Source organism: Lepidochelys kempii, chromosome 7, assembly GCF_965140265.1.
Source record: "Lepidochelys kempii isolate rLepKem1 chromosome 7, rLepKem1.hap2, whole genome shotgun sequence".
NCBI classification, from domain to species: Eukaryota; Metazoa; Chordata; order Testudines; family Cheloniidae; genus Lepidochelys; species Lepidochelys kempii.
The window spans coordinates 89,470,750-89,494,236 of record NC_133262.1 but is presented as its reverse complement, the minus strand read 5'-3'; the positions used below and the strand labels follow the sequence as shown (position 1 = coordinate 89,494,236).

At 40.1% G+C, this 23,487-nt stretch overlaps 1 protein-coding gene across 3 annotated transcripts in view; it reads left to right on the top strand.

The window, feature by feature from the left end:
• The window catches only part of PRKG1 (protein kinase cGMP-dependent 1), a 901,242-nt gene that overhangs the window by 785,595 nt on the left and 92,160 nt on the right, over nucleotides 1-23,487 (top strand). The window lies entirely within an intron of this gene.

Sequence of the window (23,487 nt, the reverse complement as noted above, 5' to 3'; positions counted from 1 at the left end):
GAAATGTCTGATAGGAAATAAAAGAAATATAGTATAATGCTTTGTTAATCTAAAGAGTTTAATTTTAAAAGTGATTGGCAAATAGTTGTCATGAAATATTTTAAGGTAGGAATTAATGTATGTCAATTCTAAACTGATAAAAAAACCTCAAGATGACAAAGACATTGCCTCAGTAGAAATTATTGACATATTTTGGGCTATTTTCAAACAGTCCTGAGTTTTTCAAACCTTAGCAAATAAAATATGTTCTGTAAAAGAAGGTTGAAGAGGGGAAAGGCGAGTAGTTTTTGAATGATACAGTTACTTTGCTATGGAATAATATTTTCATCCAAAATACTGGCTTAAAGTATTCCTTCTAGAAGTTAAGACTAGTGTTTAATCACTTCAAAATGTTTTAAATAATAAAAGTGCTAACAAACAGAAACAAGAGCTGCAACAATTCCCACTTGGTCAATATCTTCTGCTTAACAGAAAGACTTCTATATGTTTAGACTCTAGGGATGGAATCCAGGAAGGGACTTAGGTGTTGCAATGCTGAGCACCTTGGGTGCCTAGAAATTCACAGGAACAAGTCTGATTCACAAAGCCTAGTGAACCTCTCCCTAATGGGGAGAGAAAGGCATCTTTGAATGTGATCCACAAAAGCCAGCATGCTAGGTGGCTCCCTGCCTATGCTAGCCAATGGAAGATGACAATGTGCTAAAGAGTGGCCCTTTCTCAGAGAAAAGCTCCTAAGTCCAGGCTACAGTGAGGCACTTAGCTCTGCTACGGACCCACGAAAAGGAATTTCTTTCCTGGCTTAGGTGCCTACATAGTTTCTTGCAAGAATAATTTAGGTATCGGCATAGAGGAGGAGGTGGTGGTTATGTCCAACTTTATAACTTTTGGCCCACTGGTTAGAACACTCACTTGGGATGTGTGATACCCATATTCAATTCCCCCACTTCCTGGCAGAAGGGGAGAAAAGATTTGAACAGGGAAGTCCAACCTCTCAGGAGAATGCTTTGACTACTGAACTATGGGATGTTCTGATCTGGGGCTCCCTCAGTCTCTCCTGTTGAAGCACTCTGGTTAAATCATGAAAGCGTGATTGGTGGGAGAGAGTGGGAATGACTCTGTAGTCCAGTTGTTAGGACACCCACCAAGTTTCACACATCCCAGGTGAGCACTCTAACCACTAGTCTAAAGGTCATAAGGTGGGTGGCAGCACCACAATCATCTCTTACTCCTCTTCTGGACAGCCTTTGAATGGGGCCCAATTCAGCTGGTGTGCCCAAAAGGCGCTAACCAGATCCAGCCCCTGGAGCAAGTTAGGTGAATGAACGACTGTCTTCCCTGGCTCATGAATCGTTTTGGGGTTTAGCAGGAGATAGGTGTCCAGGTGCCTAAAATTAGGCAGCAATGCATATGCCCAGAGGAAAAAACTTAGGCACCAAATGAGCTTTGTGAATTACAGGGTTCAGCAGGAGTTGTGTGGCTTGCAGTAGGGGATTTAGGCACCTAATGAGCTTTGTGAATTTCACCCTAAACCTTTAGCTTTTCCAGGTAGGCCTGGAATATCCTTCTTAACACTTCAGAATAAATGAATAAAATCAAGATTTGCTCAGATAAAGGTTAATAGTGACTTTAAACACAAGTGGCTCTAAGTCAAGAATAATTTAAAGAGAAACTGAAGCTATTGTATAAAAATCTGATGTTTTCTCTTTTGCAGATCTCTTTACCATTACCACTTTAAGGAAGGCAAAAGATTAGATATTAGGGTTCTTCTCAGAATCAAACAGTTGAAAAGTGTGACTATCATAGCCTTTCAGTTCTGTTGGCCTAAATTAAAGCTTACTACTAAAATATACATAGTAGTTTCGCATTAGTCTTTGTGGGCTTAAGGAAGTCTGTATGAAGAATGTATGGTTTTATTGTAGAGAGAAATGGAAAGGAACTAAATATTATTCGTTTTATAAGAATTGAAACTCAAAATTCTTCTGTCATATAATAAGTCTGTGTCCCATTTTCAGTGTCTTGCATTAATTTTGGTAATGCTGGAGTGTGCCAACAGAATAAAGAGACATTTTCTGTTTATCACTCCAAACACCTTTTTTAACCTATTGCACCTCTCTATTAAGTTACTTTTCTCCTCATTGTGCAGAATTATGGCCCCGTAACAAAATATATAGGACTTCATCCTTGATTCCTTAAATAAATAAAACTCTCATTGATTTCAATGGGAATTTGGGGTACAGAAGGAATGCTGAATCAGACTTGAAGTGATGATCTTGCAGCAGATAACTAGGCAGACCTCCTAATTTTATTTTAATGGTCAGTAGCAGCTTATACAAAGACCAATTTTATGAAGTTACTGTAGTCCAGTAAACTAACCACAGGCAACTAAACATTGCTTTGCAGAGAGAGAGAGTTACATATATGCCATGTCAGTGCTACTATTTAGATTTCCAGGGGGATAATGTGGGGAGAAAACTTGGTAGTAGGTGTTGGGATTTGCTGAGTAATATAACTCAATTATTGCATACACAGCCTTTGTTAGACCTTCACTTTCTAATTCATTAGCAGCTAATATAAGATGAAAAAAAGTAATGCACTCTCTTCATCATTTCATAGAAAATCCTCTCAGGTTTATGTCATTTAAAGCCATGTTTTTGATATGCAGTATGTGCTCCTCAGATAGGTGAGGTAGGTGGGTGGTTGTGGTCTAAAAACCTAAACAGATTAAATTACATTGATATGCACGTCAACATAAATATCATGCAAGAAAGTATTTTCAATGTCCATTGACCACTTTTAAGGCCTTATGATCACTTGGCTCATTTAGCCCAAATCCTAGTAAAACTCCCATTGACTTTAGTAGATATTTTGCTTGAGAAAGCCTGCAGAATTGGATCTCTTGTGGAGCAATCCATTTTTTTAGAAGCTAGAATGTCAGTAGATAGCTTAACATTCTGCTGTACTTTTATCTTGTGCTTTTCCTTGTTTGTTTTCTAGTGCTCAATATTTCACACAACAAGAAAGATGAGGCAGAAGATTCCTAATGTTAGAGAGACCTTAATTAGATGGACAGTTTCACAGTAAGAAGAACAGACAAGCTGTTATGGCACCTTCTAGGTCCTTACCTGCAGTTTTACAAGTCAAGGGTTAGCCCTTGCATACAATCCCAAGGTGCCAGAGTCAGCAATCATGCCATTGCCCCCCATATAGTGACATTTTGACTTTAAAAAAGCAGAAGTCATCAGTGCTGTCTACCTTTACAAAGGTTATAAAGGAAATGTTCTTTCAAAAGATATGGCCTTTATTAGTTAAATACCACATCTGGATTTGCTTGACTTCTTGAAAGCAATTGCCTGGAAAAGGCATGAATAGAACAGTAGAAATGACTGAAAAGCTATGAGTAAAAGGAGAAAATTTGGAACCTGCTTCGTCACTCAACAGTTGTTATATCTATGTCTGACAAGATAAAATTCCTCTTGGAGAAAATCTACTTGGCAGAAACTTTAACCTGGATTATTTTTCAAACGGCTCTTAATTAACTTCAGCTAATTGCTCTTTAAGGGTTTATCCTTTCAAAATTTAAGACTATGAAGTGAAAGAGTTTCGCATAGAAAGCATGAGACACAATTGTGCTTTAGCAAAGTGCTGTGATTTGCAATAACTGAAAATTGCATAATAGTATTTTGTCACTTAGTAGTAGCAAGCATCACATGTTCCGCTGTTTATGGTATATCATAAACCGTTCTTTGAATGAATAAGGATTACTACATAACCTTACATCAGGTTCACTAAAAAGATCAGAAATTTAGCAAGCATCATTGGAAACTATAAATAGTAAGGACCTCATTCTAAGAGGTGTTGACCACCCTCAACGTCAGTTCAACTGAACATTATATCATATTGATGTCTGCCATTACTTGCTATAAAAGTATGATGGATTTTAGCAGCTCAGAAAGCCAACAGTTTTTAATATTTTAACCATGGTGTTTTATTATTTCAATGCATACTATGTCCTCATGTAATTAACACATATTTATTAAGCCAAGAGGAATAGAAAATGTGAAAAGTATAAATATTGTTTCTGATGTGTTATAGATAGGCTGGTAACACAGTAACACATTTTATTTACCATAAGCACACTCCAACCCTCAAGCCCTCTGAGTGTCTCCTTGGAGTGTCCAGCTCCTGATTCACTGGACACTCACGGTATTCAGATTCACTACTTCCAAAGAAACAGTACAGTTTACCAGTTCTACCTCCAATCACTGTTCCACTTAACACACAGCACTTAGATATGTGTATAGTGAATTCAAAGTTCATAAGTTTATTTAGCAAAGCATGGAGATTCAAGTAATGAAAATATTGGGAACAAATGGTTACTTCGAAAACAAAATTATAACACACATTCTAGAACCTAGACTTAATTACCAAGATACTCTATGTCTTGTTGAGTTTGGCTCATTCAAATTCCTTGCAGTACTTTTTAACCAGACTTGGCTGTGATCCTCCTTTCATGAGACAAGTATGCTGTCAGCTTGCTTCCCTGGTGAAGGATCCAGTGTGTTCCTTTGCCTTCCAAGATATACAAGTTCTATCCTTTGTTTTCATTTATAAACAGGATACCCTCCCCCCTCTTGTTTTTGTTTCTTCTTGCAAATTTTCTCTTTCTTGTAGATTTCACAATTTCTTGACTTGCACCTGGCTTGGTATACAAATAGATCTTCATTGTGTGGCAGACAATACACATATGATGAAATAGGGAGGTGGGTGTCTGTTACCTCCTGCCTGGAAGGAACATGTCCAAGTGACATCACTTCTTGGTGACCTTTCTTGACTCCAGGACCTTAAGAACCTAATTTTCAGTATAGACAAATAACTTCTTAAATATTATCCATCCTTACATTTAGGAATGATTATGATGACCAATGAGCTACTGGCTCTCAGTAGAGATCTCACATGTCACCCTTTGGTGAACTATTACATATACATCTGACCCCGAGGAGTCCTGTAAAATCCTATTAACCCACTGTGCACTCTGCCAGTTGGCACAAAGAGGTTGCTGGGTCACAAAGAGAAGCATACATTTAACATGATTCTTGTTCCCAAGAATAACAGTAATCGCAGAAGAACCACAATGCATACCAGTGGCAGGATCCCGTTCAGCAAACATTACATAATAAGTTGAATTATTATTCATTATATATAAAGAAAATTCCTAAAAAGAGAGCACCTGTTTTCTTAAATTAATTCCAGGTGGAGCCACTGCTGAAGCTCTAACAAATCCAATAGGAAACAGGTGGCTTCTAATGCAGTTATTGAAATCACATGGGGTGACAGAGTTCTTAGAACTCTATGAATTTCACATACTCTTAGAGAGAGTCTGATGCTTTTCTCCCCATCACTTCTACTGGGATTTTTCCATGTTCCATAGATTCCTGAAGTTCTTCACATTCTACACCACTTTAACCACTACCAGGGCCAGATCAAGGCAATCTGGATCCCTTTGCACACCACAATATGAGACCCTCTGCAATTTGGCCTTGTCCCTCCCTGGGGTGGCAATGGCAAGGGGGGACACATCCCAAGCTAGAGCAATGGGTCAGCAGCATGGGGTCACCTAGAAGCAGCAACAGGAGCAGTCCCCTCTCCCCATATATAGGCAGGCTGGCAGAAGTGTACGCCACCCAGTATTTTCCCCAGTAACCAGGGCATACATGCTTAGTGGGCTAAATCCCCTGCAAGCTTCTCCTCCTGCCACATAGAATCCCCAGGCAGTGTGTCATGAAATTAACACCCTGTTGAGATACATGCAGCAGTTCACCTATCTCTCAGAGCGATTGTTCCAGACCATCCGCAGAATCAAGCAGATGTTGTTTTGGTTATGCTCAGATTCCATTTTAAAAAGTTTTTGATTTTTATAACCCTGAGGGCTTACTTTTTTAAAATTAAAACTGAGATTCTGCCCTCGTTACCTGATACTAGGAGCTGTGGCCCAAGTCAGGGGCCTATGTCTTAATCTGGCCCTGACTAATAGTTTTCCTCATCGTTACCTTAGCTGTGCTTTAAGACCTGTATTTACAGTCACTGTCCTTTTTTTTCTAAGGAGGCTTAGATGAGCTGCATCCAAATCTATCAATGTTTTTCTTTGACTGATCAAAGGAGTAACTGTCATTTCACCACTTCTCTTTCATCACTCCTAGCAAAATCTCATTTTTCATGCAGCTTATTGACTTGTTTCAGTGAGGTTTTTTTATTATTATTTTTGCTGATATATTTACATTTTACTAGTCAGAATTAAATTCTCTCCCTGGTGTTATATATTTTCTCTTTCCCTTAGGCTTTAATAATAATATTTATACTGGCATTGCTATTTAAAATATAGTTCTATGACTTGAGCAAACATGAGTTTACTTTGCCTGTCCTGCATTCTTTTCATTGGCTGCCTATAGAGTAGCAGGTTGTCATTAAGTTAGCACTATTGGTTTTTGAGCCCCCACTTCAGCAAAGCATGTAATTACTTAATCCATTCATGTGCTTAAAGTTAAGTGTGTGCTTAGCTGAATTAAAACTTATTCCTGGTACTGACAGGTATCTTGTCTTTGGATGCCATCCGCTTTTTAAGGATTCTCCCCCACCTCCCCACACACCCATTGTCTGAAGTCACTCTTGTTGTGTGAGTTTTCTAATATGGAACTCACTGTCTCCTGAAATCCGTCTCATTTTTCTTGTTTTTAAAAAATAGATGTGTTGCTTTTTTCTTCAGTGTTGCTTTTTTGTTTTTATTATTTATTTATTATCTATATTTATTACCTTCCTTTGCAATCTTTTCTTTCCTTTTGTTTTTTATTCGACCTCCCTCATTTGTTTATGTATGTTTGAAGGCTAAAAAGAAGGTATTTTATTAGGTTTGCATTATAGTGACTTGCTGGAGTCACAGGGGAAGGGAGAGCAATGGCTGCATTCAGTGAAACACATAACCAAAAAAGCAATTACTATTTAACTAAACCTAAATAATGGCAAGCCATTAACAGAAACTAATGGCTGTATTTCAGGGTTAAGGCTCACAGTCTGGGGATCCTCAGGAAACTTAAAATTTGGAACTGTCTTTAAAAATTTAAGCTTTAATGCATTGTACTTGGGGACATTTAGGGACAAATTTTCAAAGGGCCTTCATAAATGATCTGGTGTATCCATTTGTGTACACAGATGAATTTGTGAATTCAAAGGTGCACATTCTGGTGACTCCCTATACACATGGGTAAAGGTTGGAATCTGCCTTTACCTTCTTGCTTAGATGAAGGTAGTGGGGTGCAATGGGCCTGCCAGAGTGAGTGACTGGTAGCCCCTAAGAATAATTCCAGTTAAGTCAGCCAGGATTCTTTCTGGGGACTCCAGCTGCTGTGTGGCCCATCAGCTCACCATCAATTCATATGAGGTCATGTAGGGCAAAATCTAACCCCAAATGGGCAATTGTCAGTTCAAGTGCCTCGTTTGTTTGTGCAAATGGGAAGGGTCTGCATATGCAAACTGTATTTCCAAGTGCATTTTTGCAAACCATATGAAAAGATGGCCCTTTAATATAAAGTGATAGCAGTCCATGGATTTTGTAGTGAATATTAGCAGAATGTTATCAACTACGGTATGTTAACAGAACATTATCAACGTTATCCGTATGTATATGTATTAGAAAGGGCTTTGTTTTTGTTTATGTTTCTTAGAAACATAAGCCTGGGAACATTTTTAGCCATGCTGAAAATCAACATTTTAGAATCAAGTTCAAAAATAGGAACTATGTGCCAATTAGAGAGAATAATGTAATTAGGGTCTTATGTTTTTGCTGAGCCTCAAATATTTTCTCAAATAATAGACTTACTCATGGGATCAGGGGTTTCTCTATTATAAAAATTATTTTCTGGCTCATGGCAGTGCAAATATTTAGACAGTTTGAGCATGTGGAAACCATTTTTTCAACTTGGCTGAAGGCAGTGCCAGGATATACACACACACAAGTGTAGCCTACAAATTCAAAAAGAGTGCTAATGCTATCAAAGCAGGATTTCCAGTTTCCTCTTTCAGGTCATGCAAATAATGAAAGTGACTCTCCTAATCAGTTAGTGTAGTGGAGAAGAAAGCTAGTTTGGCCTCAGCAGTTAAAAAAAAGTGCACTACAGACATTTTATTAACTAAAATTGTACAACAGTTTTAAATATATTAACACTGTGAAATGCATATCGAACACAGTGTTGTAAATGATAGATTTTAAAATATTTGACAAATTGAGGGATTTTTTCTTTTAATTAGAAAGCTTAGAGTGTAACAGGATGATCTGGATCTCAATTATTTGTGGCTTTTATGTTGCAGCCCACTGTTAATTGTAGTTTTTATCCTAGTATATCAGTAGGATTTCTTGTTAAAATTGATGTAATCAATAGGCACATATGTGGAGACAGAGAAACAAGGAATGGAATTGTCAAATTATTTTAAAAGATAAGACCACATCACAATATATTGCAGTATAGTCATTCTTGACTGTATGTAATGAGGGTTGCAAAATAAAGTGTTTCCTTTTTAAATCAGAAGACATTGCATATTGTTATTCCTGAAAAGACTTACACCAATTATATTGTGCGTCATATAAAGGCGCAACAGCAAACTATTCCGATGCAAAGAAAAGTTAGGAAGAATAGTAATGTTGCTGGCATCCAGTGCCGAGAGGCTGAACAACAGCTTGAGTTGGTTCGTTACCCGGTGTGCTACACCCAATAATCACAACGGGGTGGAGAAGCAGAAAAGTTTATTTGCAGCTGCAAAAAGGTACAGGGAGAATAAAATCTCAAATCCTGCACCATAGAACAGGAAGTTACACAGGCTTTTATACATCCTTTTTCCCAGCATACTTATCCAATAGCAAGCTGCCCCAAGTATCCATATAGCCAGCCAATCCAGTTCCCAGCTAGTTCCCTGATTCTCTGTATCATTTGTTAAACTATACATAAAGCTGCTTTATTCAGCATTGTTCTTCCATATCTCCCCTGTTTGGCCTTGCTTAGTTTCAGGCAGTCTGACTCTGCAACATATTGTTGCAGATTCTTAGCATAACTGCTGTGTGTGCCTCCAGGCGGGGGGGCCAAGGACACTTGGGCCTAGTACGCAGAGCTGCTGCGAGTGCCTCCAGGCAGGAGGGGGGCCAAGGACACCTGGGCCTAGTGCGAGGGGGCTTTATCGACACTCGGGTCTTCCATCCCCTCGAGTTACCTAGTGTCCATGCCCCAGTGTCCCCAACAGTAAGAATCCAGTATGGCTCCATCAGGAGCTCTTTAATGACCTGAAAATCAAAAGGACCCTAACAAAAAGTGGAAACATGGAAAACTTGTGAAGGATAAGTATAAAAGAATAGCACAAGCATGTAGGGACAAAACCGGAGAGGCTAAAGCACAAAATGAATTACACATTGCAAGGGATATAAAAGGTGATAAGTTCTATAAATAATTAGGAGAAAGACAAAGATGAAGGTAAGTGTAGGCCCACTATTAGTGGAGAAGGAGAGCCAATAACAAGTGAGCTGAGGTATTTTAATGTTGATTTTTCTTCAGTTTTCATTAAAAAGGCAATTCATGACCACATACTTTAGGCAATTAATGTTAACAACAAAGGAGAAAGAATGAAAACCAAAATAGGGAAAGAACGGGTTAAAGATAGGTTAGATGTATTCAAGTCGGCAGGTCCTGACAAAATTCATCCTAGAGTACTTAAGGAACTAGCAGAAGCAACCTTTGAACCATTAGCGATTATTTTTCAGAACTCAGGGAGAACAGGTGAGGTCCCAGAGGACTGGAGGAAAAGCAAACATAGTACCTTTAAAATGGGGAACAAAGCAGACCTGGGGAACTGTAGACCAGTTGTTATATCTTACATACCTGGAAAGATACTGGAACAAATTATTAAGTGATAATAGGCTAATAAGTAGTAGCCAACATGGATTTGTCAAGAAGAAATGACAAACCAACCTCATTTCTTTTTTGATGGGGCTACTGACGTAATGACCGTCCTGCACCTTTAAGTGGGGGGGAGGTGGGGGAGTTGGGCGTCTGGCCGAATGAAGGGAACAGTGTGTGATTCAGGAGGGCCAGGGAGCAGTGGGAGAGTGCTAGAGGGGAAATATATAAACTCAAGGCTAATTAAGGCGAGGTCCCCTGTAGACTAGGGAAGGTGGCTGCAGGTTAATTGGAGCACCTGCAGTCAATCAAGGCCCTGTTAGGAACCTAATAAAACCCCCTGTTTCAGGCAGACGGGGGGGAGGAGGAAGGAGAGAGGACTGGAGCTTGGAGATGTGTTGAGAGATTTGGAAGACCTGAGTAGTGAAGTAAGGGAGACCCTGCCCCAGCAGGACAGGAAGACTCCATTCCCCCCCAGCACCTAAGGACCGAGGGTAACCCCACCTAAGGGGGACAAGGGTAAGAAACCCTCAGGGGTTGAGAGGGGCTGGGACTCAGAGCGAGGAGCAAACCCAGACCCCTCCCCCACTTCCCTCCTCTAGCACCTTCCCAGGCTTGTAGCGGGGCCCTGGGCACCCAAGAACAGGGGCAAAGAGTGGCATCTTAGCTCCCCGCCAAGAAAAGCACAGGAGCCACCAGACTAACATCAGCCATCTTGTCACAAGTGCTTTATGGCTAGCGGTGGCAGGGAGATGAAAACTGTTGCAAAAGCGGACAGCATGGTTGCTGCCTCATCCCCTAGGAATGCAGGGTTTAAAAGGGGAAGCCCTGTGCCTGAAGCTCCCTTTTACATGGAGCAGTCTGAAGCAGGACTCACCCTGCCTCCCCTTTATGTGGTAAAATACCAGGTTTGGTCAACACCTGCTGTGAGCATTACGCTAGCTACCCTTTTTTGCCGGGGGGGGAAGACTGGGAAGGAATTTTTCCCTTACCACCTTTTTGGCTTGGATGCAGTTGGGGTTTTTTGCCTTCCCCACAGTAGGTTCAAGAAGGGCTCTATTCATGCATGGCCTGAAGGGCGGTAGGCTATATGTCGCAACTCATTATTTAAGTGTAGGGCAGATGTCCAGTGCAGGTACTCCATAGGAAAGGTATACAATGACTGGATAAATGGCTTGGAAAAGGACTTTAAAAGAGGTGTTCATGAAAGGAACAAACAGGGGGCTGTTGGGGATTCCTATGATTGGTACGGCAGGCAGCCAACCCCCCATTTTTACAGCCCACCTTAACCCTCCTACAAGGGGGGTGGATGGTGATATCCCAGCAGTGGATTTGCCGGGGGGAACCTGGATGGAAAAAGAGGGGGAGCTGGTGTGAGCCAAGTATGATAATGTCCCAGCAATAAATTTGCTGAAGGGACTTGGATGGAAAAAGAGGGGGAACTTGTAAAAGCCCCCTCACCTCCAGGCAATTACAGAATAAACATGGGGTTACCTGCACTGTACACTTTTATCTGCCGTGTAGTCCCAGACATCTAATAATAAAGTTGCCTCCTAATTAAACCCATGTCAAATGTCTCCTGTCCTTATTCGGTATAGCCAGACAATGAATAGGAGGGAAGAAGACATAATATATCTTGTGGTGGGAGATTCTCAGATAAATCTTTAAAATTAGAGTTTTAACTCTTTTAATTCAGTCAATTTTCTGACACATTTCTTCAGTTTCATTAGTGTTTAACAGGTATTGAAATTATTTTCAACAAGTCCAAACACTCCTGTTCCTTATATAAAGGGTTTAAATTCACCAATACTCATTTAAAATTAAATATTTCTTTGAGTCTTTAGTTTAAATTGTTGGTAAAGATGTTGTTGATTCGCTATAACAACTTTTGGAGAGATGATAATTCTTGTTTTCCTGAGCTGGGTGAGGTAGTCACTTGAACACTGTCAGTGATCATTTAATTCTGTATTAGTATACATGTTCTATACTTACATGCCTTCTTGTATTAGTAATCAGATTAGCAAGGTCATTAGATTCCAGGTGAATACATAAAGCATTTTATCATTTACATAGCAATGTTGTTAGGAAATTCTATTAGGAACTAACATATTTGCAAGTACGCATTTCACAAAGGTATTTGCCATTTCAATATTTAAGAAATAAACAAAAGTTTTAAAATATTTCCAGCTACACACATATTTCCTAAAGTTTTAAGGACACAATCAGAGCTTTTGCTTGAAAGTGGGGTTGGTAGAGGCCCACTTTACCCTGAGGTTTCATTGCTCTGATAATACATCTCTATAGCCATTTTGCAATTTAATACATAAAGAAAATTCTCACATTCTTTTACAGGATGTAATCAGGTTGCCTTTGCTACGACCCCTTGTGGCTCATCAAGGTAGAACTCACTCTGTCAGTAGGACACTGTCTCTGTGAGGTCCAAGATAGTGCTTTAGCCCTCCAGCCAAGGTACATTTCACTCCTGCCCCTTCAGGGATGTTAAGGTCCAAAGGAAATCTGGAACACAAAATAAGCACAACTCAAAACAGGGTCATCTGACAAACCTTCATTGGGAACCCCCCTTCTATTCCAGGCTTGCTTCTAAACAGTCCATGCTTCCACCTATCCCACAGGGTCTGATTGTCCCATCTAGCTGAGGCTCATTCATCCAGCAGTCTAACCTAATCTCTGGGCATCAACAAGGCTTCTCTCCATTCAAGAGAAGCAGAACTCTGCTCTCCTTCCTGGTCAGCCCTGAACTAGTCTAGGTGTCTTTCTTTTAACTCCCATCTCCACGTCTGATATTTGCAGGGTGTTGCAGGACAGAGCCAGTTGGGTCCATGAGCTCTTATTAACCTCCTCATTGCCAGTGTGGAGCCTATCTGCCCTATCATGCAGGACCAGGTCTTTCCTAAAACATTTTCCTTTACAAAGTTTGTTTTCTTCAGATGAAGGATTATAGCTATACCAGACTGGTATCTTGTTCAAGAGGGAGGTGTCCTGATCTAGATGACAATCTCTTTGTTTATCTCTTTACCCAAGGTCTTTAGAGTTACAATCTGTTTTTATAGCAATTAAACTTCTATTAAATATTTTGTGCAAAGCAAAAATTTAGTAACCTATCCATCTTTTAAACATAGCACAAAATAAAATAGGATAGAAGTTGAAGCAAAGTAAAGTTAGAAAAGCTGCCTTTTAAAGTTTATATAAACACACTCTGGTGGTCATAAACAGTATTACAACCAAGGAGGTGTTATCTTCCTGACATTCGCTTGCCTTTGGGGTGCCAGAAAGCAGAAGCCTTTTGTGGTTTCTTCTGAATATTTTATAGCATAACTAATTTAAATGTATGGAGGTATTTTTCTTGCCATTCATACTTGTAGCTAATATTCAGTAAAGGCCCAGAGAAGCTTGTAAAATATCATTTTTGCATCAATATTGATGCATCACAAGGCCCATACTAGGTTAGAGACGAAGAAATGAATCTTCAGCACAAGGGCTTGTGAAGACCATGAATAACATTCTGGAGAAAATAGAAAATATTTCTATAAAATGGAGACTGGAAGAGTGTTACTGATGCATATGTATCCTACAACAGGTCCACTCTTATGTATATTTGTTTATATAAAGTAGTCAGAAACATATGACCATTACTTTGAACATTTGTCTAAATTACCTTATTTTTTTCTGGAACAATTTTTCCATGGGTTAATGCCAAGAATATTTTACTGATCCTGTTAAGGTCCTTACAGTTTTGCATAACAATCATGGGAGGAAACAGTAGCTCAAAGTAGGGGACCTTCAGCACAGATCTCTTCTGTACCAGAACTCAGCTCAGCAATGCTGGGGAAGGCTTTAAGCCACCTTTTCATTCACTCAAACTCCGGGGCTGTATATTTGTCCCCCAGTCTCAACGCTCTTCTAAATTGCACCAGTTTGTAATCAACCCTATGGTGGTTTTACACTATCAGGGATCACCAGGGTGCTGGGTACTCTAACTTTACTCCCTCTCATTACTAGGACTTAATTTGCAGTACAGGGGACATAAAGCAGCCTCTCTCTAGAGGCCAGGATATGGCCTGTTCCACTTATTTTCTCTATAGAATGCCATGCACACCTAAGGCTGCCAATTTTGGTTGGACATTTTCCGGGAGATTTTATCACATGACATAATTTTTAATTAAAGATTAATCTTTAATTCCTGGAGACTCCGGGACAATCCTGGAGGGTTGGAAACCCTATGCACACCTATAGTGCTGCAAATGTCAAATACTGATAACTGTCAATACATTATCATTAAAACTCTTCACTGATGCTTCCAAGTTACATTTTAGGAGTTAGGGTGCTAGAAATATTCCCAGGATCATTTGCTATTTCCCTTATAAAGAATGCAGCTGTTATTAAAACCAATGGGAGATAGATCAGGCCCCAAATTTGGAACCAAAAACTGTGTAAGGCGACATTTAGGAGAATGCTGAGAGAGGTGAGAAAGAACACTATAGTTAGGGATACTTGTCAGTCTTTCTATGTTAATAGTCTGAAATCAGATTAGTCAGCCAAAGAAATGGAACTCTCAGCTGGGGAGAATTAGTGAGCAGGGCCAAGAAGGCAAAATTCAGATAGGCATAGAACAGGATTCCTTGTTACCCAGACATCCTCCCTTCATTCAGGAGTGCTGGGGCTGTGTGTGAGGAGCAAAGCTGGAGAGGCAGATTGGGCAGCATCAGAGGGTGAAGTACATGGTAGATATTGACACATCCATTGGCTTTTCCTAATGCATGTGAAAAAGGTTAGAGCACATAAAGAAATAACTTTGTTTAACAGGAAAATTTTCAGAAAGGTCTGTGTCTCTGGTGTGTTAGTTATATTTGTGTGTGTGTTTAAGTTTGTGATGTCTGTGGCTGTTTAGCTGGAGGAAAAGGGGAAAGGAGTGTGTTAGGAAATTTCAAAGGTGAATGAATATGAGGATGGACCTAGGACAGGGAGTCCAGGAGGTGAGACTAGCACTTGTGGGTGAGGAGATTGGGACTGGGATGAGAAGCCTGGGGAGCAAAGACTGAGACTGGCTAGTAGAGCAGCATGGACTGGGAGAAGGAGCCAAATGTGGGAAAGAGGCAGGGCTGGGACATGGACAGGTTGGAGGGGACAGGGCAGAAGTTGTGAAGCTTGGGGAGGATTGGCAGAAGAGTGTGCCTCAAAGAGCACACTCATCTCCAGAGTCTAGAATGGAACCCATGTTCCTGGTTGCACAAGTCCTCGTCTGTCAGCAAATTTTCTGCGAAACCCACTGGCAAATACCCCATGCCCCTCTACTGCTGGTCCTCATTACTTAGCTCAAGTGGCAAAGGTTTGTGCAGTGGATCTAAAGTTTCCAACTCTGCTGCTGACCTATATGCATGTCAATATAATGCCTTTTTTCAATTTGCTTTTTTAAAAACCTAGCAATTTACAACAAAACAACTATACTAAAAGAAAATTATCAAGATTGCACACTAGTCACAGGTGGTCACTAATAGTGTGTCCCTCATTTTCTGGGTACCTAACTTCAGACTGTGGGGCCTAATCAAGTGTTGAGCACTCTCAGCTGCATCTGAAGACAATATGAAGTATTATAGAATGCTCAATACTCTGAAAAATCAGGTTCTAGTTATCTTAGTGGATACTTTTTTACCTTAATCTCTCCATGTCTCAGTTCCCTTTCTGTAAAGTGGAGATAATACATGCTCATTTCACAGGGGTGTTGTGAAAATATATTCATTATTCATCCATTTCTCACTTTCCTTCTGGCAATTCCTCATCATCTGCTGTTGAAAGGATAATAAAGTGAGCTCACAATTTAATTAATCACACTTTTAATTTTTGTATTTAGACTGAGATTAGAACTTTAAAAAAATGTGATAAAATGAAATTTGAGCTTGTAGGAAAACCAAACTTATGTAAAAAGAACAGGAGCATTTGTGGCACCTTAGAGACTAACAAACTTATGAGAATTTGTAGTAAATCTGTCAACATATAATCTGCCCTATCTGCTTAGCTGTTAACATAAAATTCTCTGGAAGTTTAATAGATTTATTAATCATAGCTAAATTAAAAGACAAGAGAATTTGTCCACAGTTGTATTTCAAATACATTTTTGCTTTAGTAATGGGAGTTAATCAGTTCTCTCTCTCTCTCTCTCTCATACCCACACACATATACACTCTAACCTTTCGGTTTTTAACTTGTGTTTCCACTCCATGAATCCTTTTTCAAATTACATTTCCTGGGGTCAACACACAATACCAAAAATCTTTGCTTTCATAAATATATAAAGGTAATGTATTTTATTGCTACCAAAAATAATTATCTATTTAGCCTATTAAAATAATGTTAAACCACATACTGTATCTATAAGTGCAACACCAATTTCACTTGTGTACCCCAGGGAAGAAACTGATTCACTGAATTTTGATTTCCTACTACTAATCACTGTGTTGTGAAGTAACATCTTCAACCAAATTAATCAAAACCGCAGATGCATTTTAAAATGTTTAACTATCTCAGTTGAAATTAAATCACAAGATTTTGTAGATTTCCTAATCCTTTCTGTTTTAAGAAGATGATTTATAATAAAGGTTACAGAATAGCAGCCATGTTACTCTGTATCTGCAAAAAGAAAAGGAGGACTTGTGGCACCTTAGAGACTAACAAATTTATTTGAGCATAAGCTTTTGTGAGCTACAGCTCACTTCATCGGATGCATGTAGTGGAAAATACAGTGGGGAGATTTTATATACACAGAGAACATGAAACAATGGGTGTTACCATACACACCGTAACGAGAGTGATAAGGTAAGGTGAGCTATTACCAGCAGGAGAGCGGGGGTGCGGGGGTGGAACCTTTTGTAGTGATAATCAAGGTGGGCCATTTCCAGCAGTTAACAGGAACGTTGGAGCAACAGTGGGGGTGGGGGAAATAAACCTGGGGATATAGTTTTACTTTGTGTAATGACACATCCACTCCCAGTCTTTATTCAAGCCTAATTTAATGGTGTCCAGTTTGCAAATTAATTCTAATTCAGCAGTCGCTCGTTGGAGTCTGTTTTTGAAGTTTTTTTGTTGAAGAATTGCCACTTTTAGGTCTGTAATCGAGTGACCAAAGAGATTGAAGTGTTCTCCGACTGGTTTTTGAATGATATAATTCTTGACTTCTGATTTGTGTCCATTTATTCTTTTACGTAGATTGCTGGCACATGATGGCATACATCACATTGGTAGATGCGCAGGTGAACGAGCCTCTGATAGTGTGGCTGATGTGATTAGGTCCTATGATGGTGTCCCCTGAATAGATATGTGGACACAGTTGGCAACGGGCTTTGTTGCAGGGATAGGTTCCTGGGTTAGTGTTTTTGTTGTGTGGTGTGTGGTTGCTGGTATTTGCTTCAGGTTGGGAGGCTGTCTGTAAGCAAGGACTGGCCTATCTCCCACGATCTGTGAGAGTGATGGGTTGTCCTTCAGATTAGGTTGATCTGAATTTTAAGGTTGAATTTTAGGTTGATCCTTGATGATGCGTTGGAGGGGTTTTAGTTGGGGGCTGAAAGTGATGGCTAGTGGCTTTCTGTTATTTTCTTTGTTGGGCCTGTCCTGTAGTAGGTAACTTCTGGGTACTCTTCTGGCTCTGTCAATCTGTTTCTTCACTTCAGCAGGTGGGTATTGTAGTTGTAAGAACGCTTGATAAAGATCTTGTAGGTGTTTGTCTCTGTCTGAGGGGTTGGAGCAAATGCGGTTGTATCGTAGAGCTTGTCTGTAGACAATGGATCATGTGGTGTGGTCTGGATGAAAGCTGAAGGCATGTAGGTAAGCATAACGGTCAGTAGGTTTCCGGTATAGGGTGGTGTTTATGTGACCATCGCTTATTAGCACTGTAGTGTCTAGGAAGTGGATCTCTTGTATGGACTGGTCCAGGCTGAGGTTGATGGTGGGATGAAATTGTTAAAATCATAGTGGAATTCCTCAAGGGCTTCTTTTCCATGGGTCCAGATGATGAAGATGTCATCGATGTAGCGCAAGTAGAGTAGGGGCATTAGGTGACGAGAGCTGAGACAGTGTTGTTCTAAGTCAGCCATAAAAATGTTGGCATATGTGGAGCCATGCAGGTACCCATAGCAGTGCCGCTGATTTGAAGGTGTACATTGTCCCCAAAAACTATTTTCCCCATCTTTATCCACCCCCCCACACACTGTTCCTTACACGTTCTTGTCAACTGCTGGAAATGGCCCACCTTGATTATCACTACAAAAGGTTCCCTCTCCCTTCCCTTCCCCCCACTTTCCTGCCAGTAATAGCTCACCTTACCTGATCAGTCTTGTTATGGTATGGTATGGTCAGTTTGTATGGTAACACCCATTGTTTCATGTTCTCGGTGTATATAAAATCTCCCCACTGTATTTTCCACTACATGCATCCAGTGAAGTGAGCTGTAGCTCATGAAAGCTTATGCTTAAATAAATGTGTTAGTCTCTAAGGTGCCACAAGTACTCCTTATAATAAAGGTGCATTTCTTGCACACATTATCTTAATGGATAACTCTTCTTTATTTCATTTAGAAAATGTGTGTGCATGTAGGGAATATCATTCAGCTTTGATGGTTGCTTGTGTGCTTCATCAAGTATTTTGAATTCATTTAGGAACCAATAAATAGAAATATGTTGGCAATATTCCAGGTAAGCTGACTGTGTCTACTTTTACATTTAAGAAAGTGAGGAGTAGTCCATGTTTTAATGTCTTGACTCAGCCCCCATGGATGCTATTGCTGTGGGGTGGGGAAACACCTGACTTCTGGGACTCTTTGTCAGCTGCTTAAAATTCAGTATCTTCATAGCTTGTATTCTAATTGCATGCACCTATGGGAGATGAATGGCTCAAGTCCATCATTTCAGGATTTGAAAACTGAAAGATGTTTTATGATATTCTAATAGCCTATGATGCCTACACATTATTTTTAATATTTATGTACAAATTGAAATGCAGTGTATTTGGGTTTAGTTTTCAGTGACCATTTAGTCACTGAAACAATGTTCAGTAGGCTCACTCTTCATTATTTTCCATCATGTGTTATCAGCAAGAAAATAAAGCTCTGAAGTTCATGTCTCAGGAAAAAGAAAGACTTGCATGTAAATTCATGCTGTTTCAAATGCTCCCTTGTTAGAAATTAAATTTGACATTTGAAAAAAAAAGTTTAAATCGTTTTATCGGTCCATCCTTGACTAAGCCTCCGATTAGACCATGAAGGGCCAGATTCTGCAAGGTAAGGACTATTTGTGAGGTGCTGAACTCCATGAACTTGATTCACATTCCATGGGAGTTGACCATGCTCAGCATCTTACAGAGTCTGGTCCAAAATTAACCATAACTGCACAACTGACTTCCAATTTATTAGATAAAGAAGCAATGTTAAGGGAACTTTCTCTCTAAGAAAACATAAAATATGTCTTCAAGCTGTTAGCTGGGGAAGTTACTGTCTCCTTTTGAATGTCTTCCAGCATTTTGCAGGATTGTTGTGAACTTGAAAAAACGTATTCAAATGTTTGTTTGACCTGCAGCAATGGCTGAGCCATTTAACAGAAAACCTAACATTAAAAGGCATAGTTTTGGTCATGCCAGGGGCCATAACAGTCCAGAAGGCAATAGAAGCTACCAATAATTAATTCTTTCCTTGATGCCATTGGATGTCAAGTTTTGACTTTAACAAAAAGACTGATTCTAAACTCACTTGACCTGCATAAATATCTATTTTATTTCCTACTAGTTTTTAACAGAAGAACATCAAACACTCTGAGTGCTAATAATGAAGGGTGAAGGCCCTGCACTAGACTCCCCCATTCCACATAACCCCAGTGCGAAGGCAATACAAGGAGGCTAAGTGGCCACACATGGAATTTCTGCATCCTCTGTGTGCTATGGCAGTGTTGCCACATAGGCTGGCATGAAGAGCGGCATTAGCGGTGTGTTGGTTGGAGGCTAGAGAATTGTGCATGGAATCTGCAGTTACATATATTCAATGGCCCTAACACCCCATGCATCCAGGGTGGATGGATAAGCAATGCTATTCTAGTATATAAGCTGGAGTAGTGGCTGTAAAAGGAAATTGTGCATCAACCGTGCTCCACACTCTAGTTGGGGTGGTCAATTTTGACGCCAATAGCTTCAGTGCACTTCATCAACATGAAACTTAATTATTGGTTTCACACAGAAAGTTGGAGCAGAGGCAGGAATTATGCCTAGTTCTCCTGAGTTCCACTCCAGCACCTTAGCCACAGGAATGTCCTCCCTTCTAGAAAGGATGCTCCTAGCAGCTGAATAACTTCCTCTGAAAATCTAAGACTCTTTCCAGGACCAGCATATATAAAGTGATTGACTTGCTCACTTGATGGTTCATAAGACCTCAGCCTAAATCTGCTCCAAATTTCTTCTAAGACAGCCTTCAGTTTCTCACGAGGGGCTTCCATATGGGATTATGCCTCAGTTACCTCAGAGTATGATTGTGCCCTGTGCTATGAAAAAAGAGATTTGCATGGTTCCCAAGGAGAGCTTTATGCCATCTTTGGTCTCCTTCAATCCTCATACAATCTGCACTAGCTTCCAATGTGGCCCAGGTTCTGGCTGCTGTGACTACCACCCTGCACTGGTCACAAGGAGGGCAGTGCCTCTGGTGTCCTTGCACCACCCAAGGATCCCCATACGCAGAGGAGAATCTCTAATAGCAGATCCACTGGGATTAGTGCTGCTTTGTGCCAGGGAAAAAGCACAAATGTGCTCTAATCCACCAAATAATCATGGCCTATAGTTGTAATTCTACTGTTTTTTTCAGTTTTGTAAGTCCTTGCATAGAGTCAGAGGGTGGTGCAGCTGCAATTCAGCTGAGGGATACATTAGTTCAAAGAAGAATGGGGAAGGGAATAGAAACCTTATCCCATGTTACTACTCTAATCTATGAGTAGTCTCCTGACCAGTGAATTCTCTCCATTATAAGAAATAAATATCACAGGTAAGTTTTCTAATTTCCCCTTTTACTTCTTTATTGCTTCTAACAAAGGACGTGCCTGCCATGTAGTGCTCCCTGTTGGCAGAGTGTGGCTCTGTAGGCACTCCTTGCCTCAGTATCCTCCTCCCCAATATTTTTTGTCTCTCCCCGGGATTTAGGTGTGTCAGCTCTCTGGCTGAGTCACTCTGATATCAGTCTCCATTCAGGGTAACAAAACAGGAGCTTTAGGAACATAAAACATAGATTGGAAGGGACTTCCCCAGGGCTGCTGAACTCTGCCTCCTACCATCACAAGTAACCCTATTCTAAAATTCCACTCATAAATTTGTCCATCTTTCTCTCAAAACTAATTAAGTTGTTTGCCCCCACAGATCCTATTTCATCCCATTTCTGTCACTCCAGTGCCATCCAGATCTTCCTGAATACTATTCTGATCCTCCTCTGTATTGACAATGCCTCTCATCAGCAAATTTTGTTACAACACTCCTACTTTTTGTTCCAACATCATGAATAAAGATATTGACTAAGAATGGTCCTTCAAGAACTCCCCCTAGTAACCTTCCTCCAGTCAGATAATTCACCTTTCGGAATAACCTCTTGTCTTCTCTCATTTAGCCAGTTCCTTATCCACTTTATAATTCTTTTACCAATCCCCATCTTCTTTAATTTAATAATTTCCTATGTGTTACTATATCAAATGCTTTAGTTGAAGTCCAAATATATTAGATTTACTGCATTTCTTTTATCTAAAAAAACAGTTATTTTCTCAAAGAAGGAATCAGGTTAATCTGGCATAATCTATCTTTGTTAAACCCATTTTGCATTATATCCCCTTTTCCATTTACTGCTAAGAATGTAATTATTCTTTCCATCACAATATGTCCAAAGTCTTGCAAACTACTGAAGTTACCCTAACAAGTCTGTGATTGCCTAGATAACTGTTTCCCCCTTTTTTTAAATATAGATCCTATGTTAGCTATTCCCCAGTCATACAGTGCTACGCACAAAGAGATAGATGTATTAAAAACCTGTGCTATCAGACTAGCAATCTCATGTGCCAGTTCTTTCCGTATACAAGGATGGAAATTATCCAGTCCCCCAGAGTTGAGAACATTAAGCTCTTTGAGTTTTGCTTCCACTTCAGATGTAGTAATTCCCATTTCTATACACTCATTTCCATCAGTCATCCTGCCTTCATGTCAAAATTCCATATTTTCATTCTGACTGAAAACTGAGGCAAAATATTCATTTAGTTTCCAGTCTGTACCTAGATTATCTTTAATCTCCTCTCCTTCCACACTGCATTTTGGTCTGACCTCATCCTTCCTTATTCTTTTTGTATTTATATAGCTAAAAAACTTCTTATTTATTTTATTTCCTTGGCAAGATCTAATTCAGCTTGACCTCTAGCGTTCCTCACTTTACTGCTACATTTTCTAACCTCCAAGATATACCTTTACTAATCAATCTCTTTTTGATTCCCTTTAGGCTCTCTGCTTACTCTTAAAATCTTTATGAAGTGGTTATTCTTTCAGCTGGCATCTGGATGCTTTCCCAATAGGTTTTGTCCTACTTGGGTTCCTCTTCAGCACACTCTTTAGGTTCAGTTCCCACTCCCTTCTGGGTTACCTCTCAGTCTCTCTGCCTCCCTCACTCCTTCCCTGGAGCCTCCTCACTGTCTTCTGAAGACCGTCACTCATGACCCTTCACAGGAGCTTGTCTACTCTGTGGTTCCACTCTCAAACAGAATGTTCAATCCTTTTAAAGAATCACCCAACTGATAAGGCCAGATGTGTGTGAGGGTGGCTAATCTAGCACAGGTGTGGCTGAGCACAGCCACCTTTAAAGCCAGCCAATCTATGATTGCTTCTATTCTTCTTCCCTCATATGCAGACAGCAGAGCTCTATGTCCAGGTTCCATAATGATGGCATCTATATCAAGGAAGGCTAGACATTGTAAACCATCCCCCAGATGTAAAGGCAGGCATTCTTCCACCACATGACATATTGTCTGCAACGCTACCCCACAGTCACAGCATGCTGGTGCATACTTGCAGCAACTCCAGGATGAGCCAGAGAATAGCCTGTGAAACCTTGCCTAGGATCTGTGATCAAGTGGACAAGGATGCAGATGTAGCAATGGACTCGTGAATTTACTTAGTATGTTAGACACTTTCCCACCGATGATTTCAGTCTGTAAGGATGTAGTTTTCAGCTCCCTGGCAGCGCTGGTCATCCATACATGGTAAGGGGAAGGTAACATTCTAGTCCAAGAGTGCACAAGCTGCTATAGCAAAAGCATTTTGCAAGATCAGCCATGGTGTCACACCCTGGTTCACAGGAGTGGAATTCCTCCCTGGAATATAAGCAGACCTTTAAGTTGGCACTACATATTGTTTCCTGTCTAAGAATGGGGCATCAGTCACCTGGAGATATAATAAGTTAATTTCATCTGTTGCAACTCCCCAGGCAAACTTAACAGAAATGACATCTTGTCAAAGGTCTGGCGGAACTATATCCACTAGCAGATAC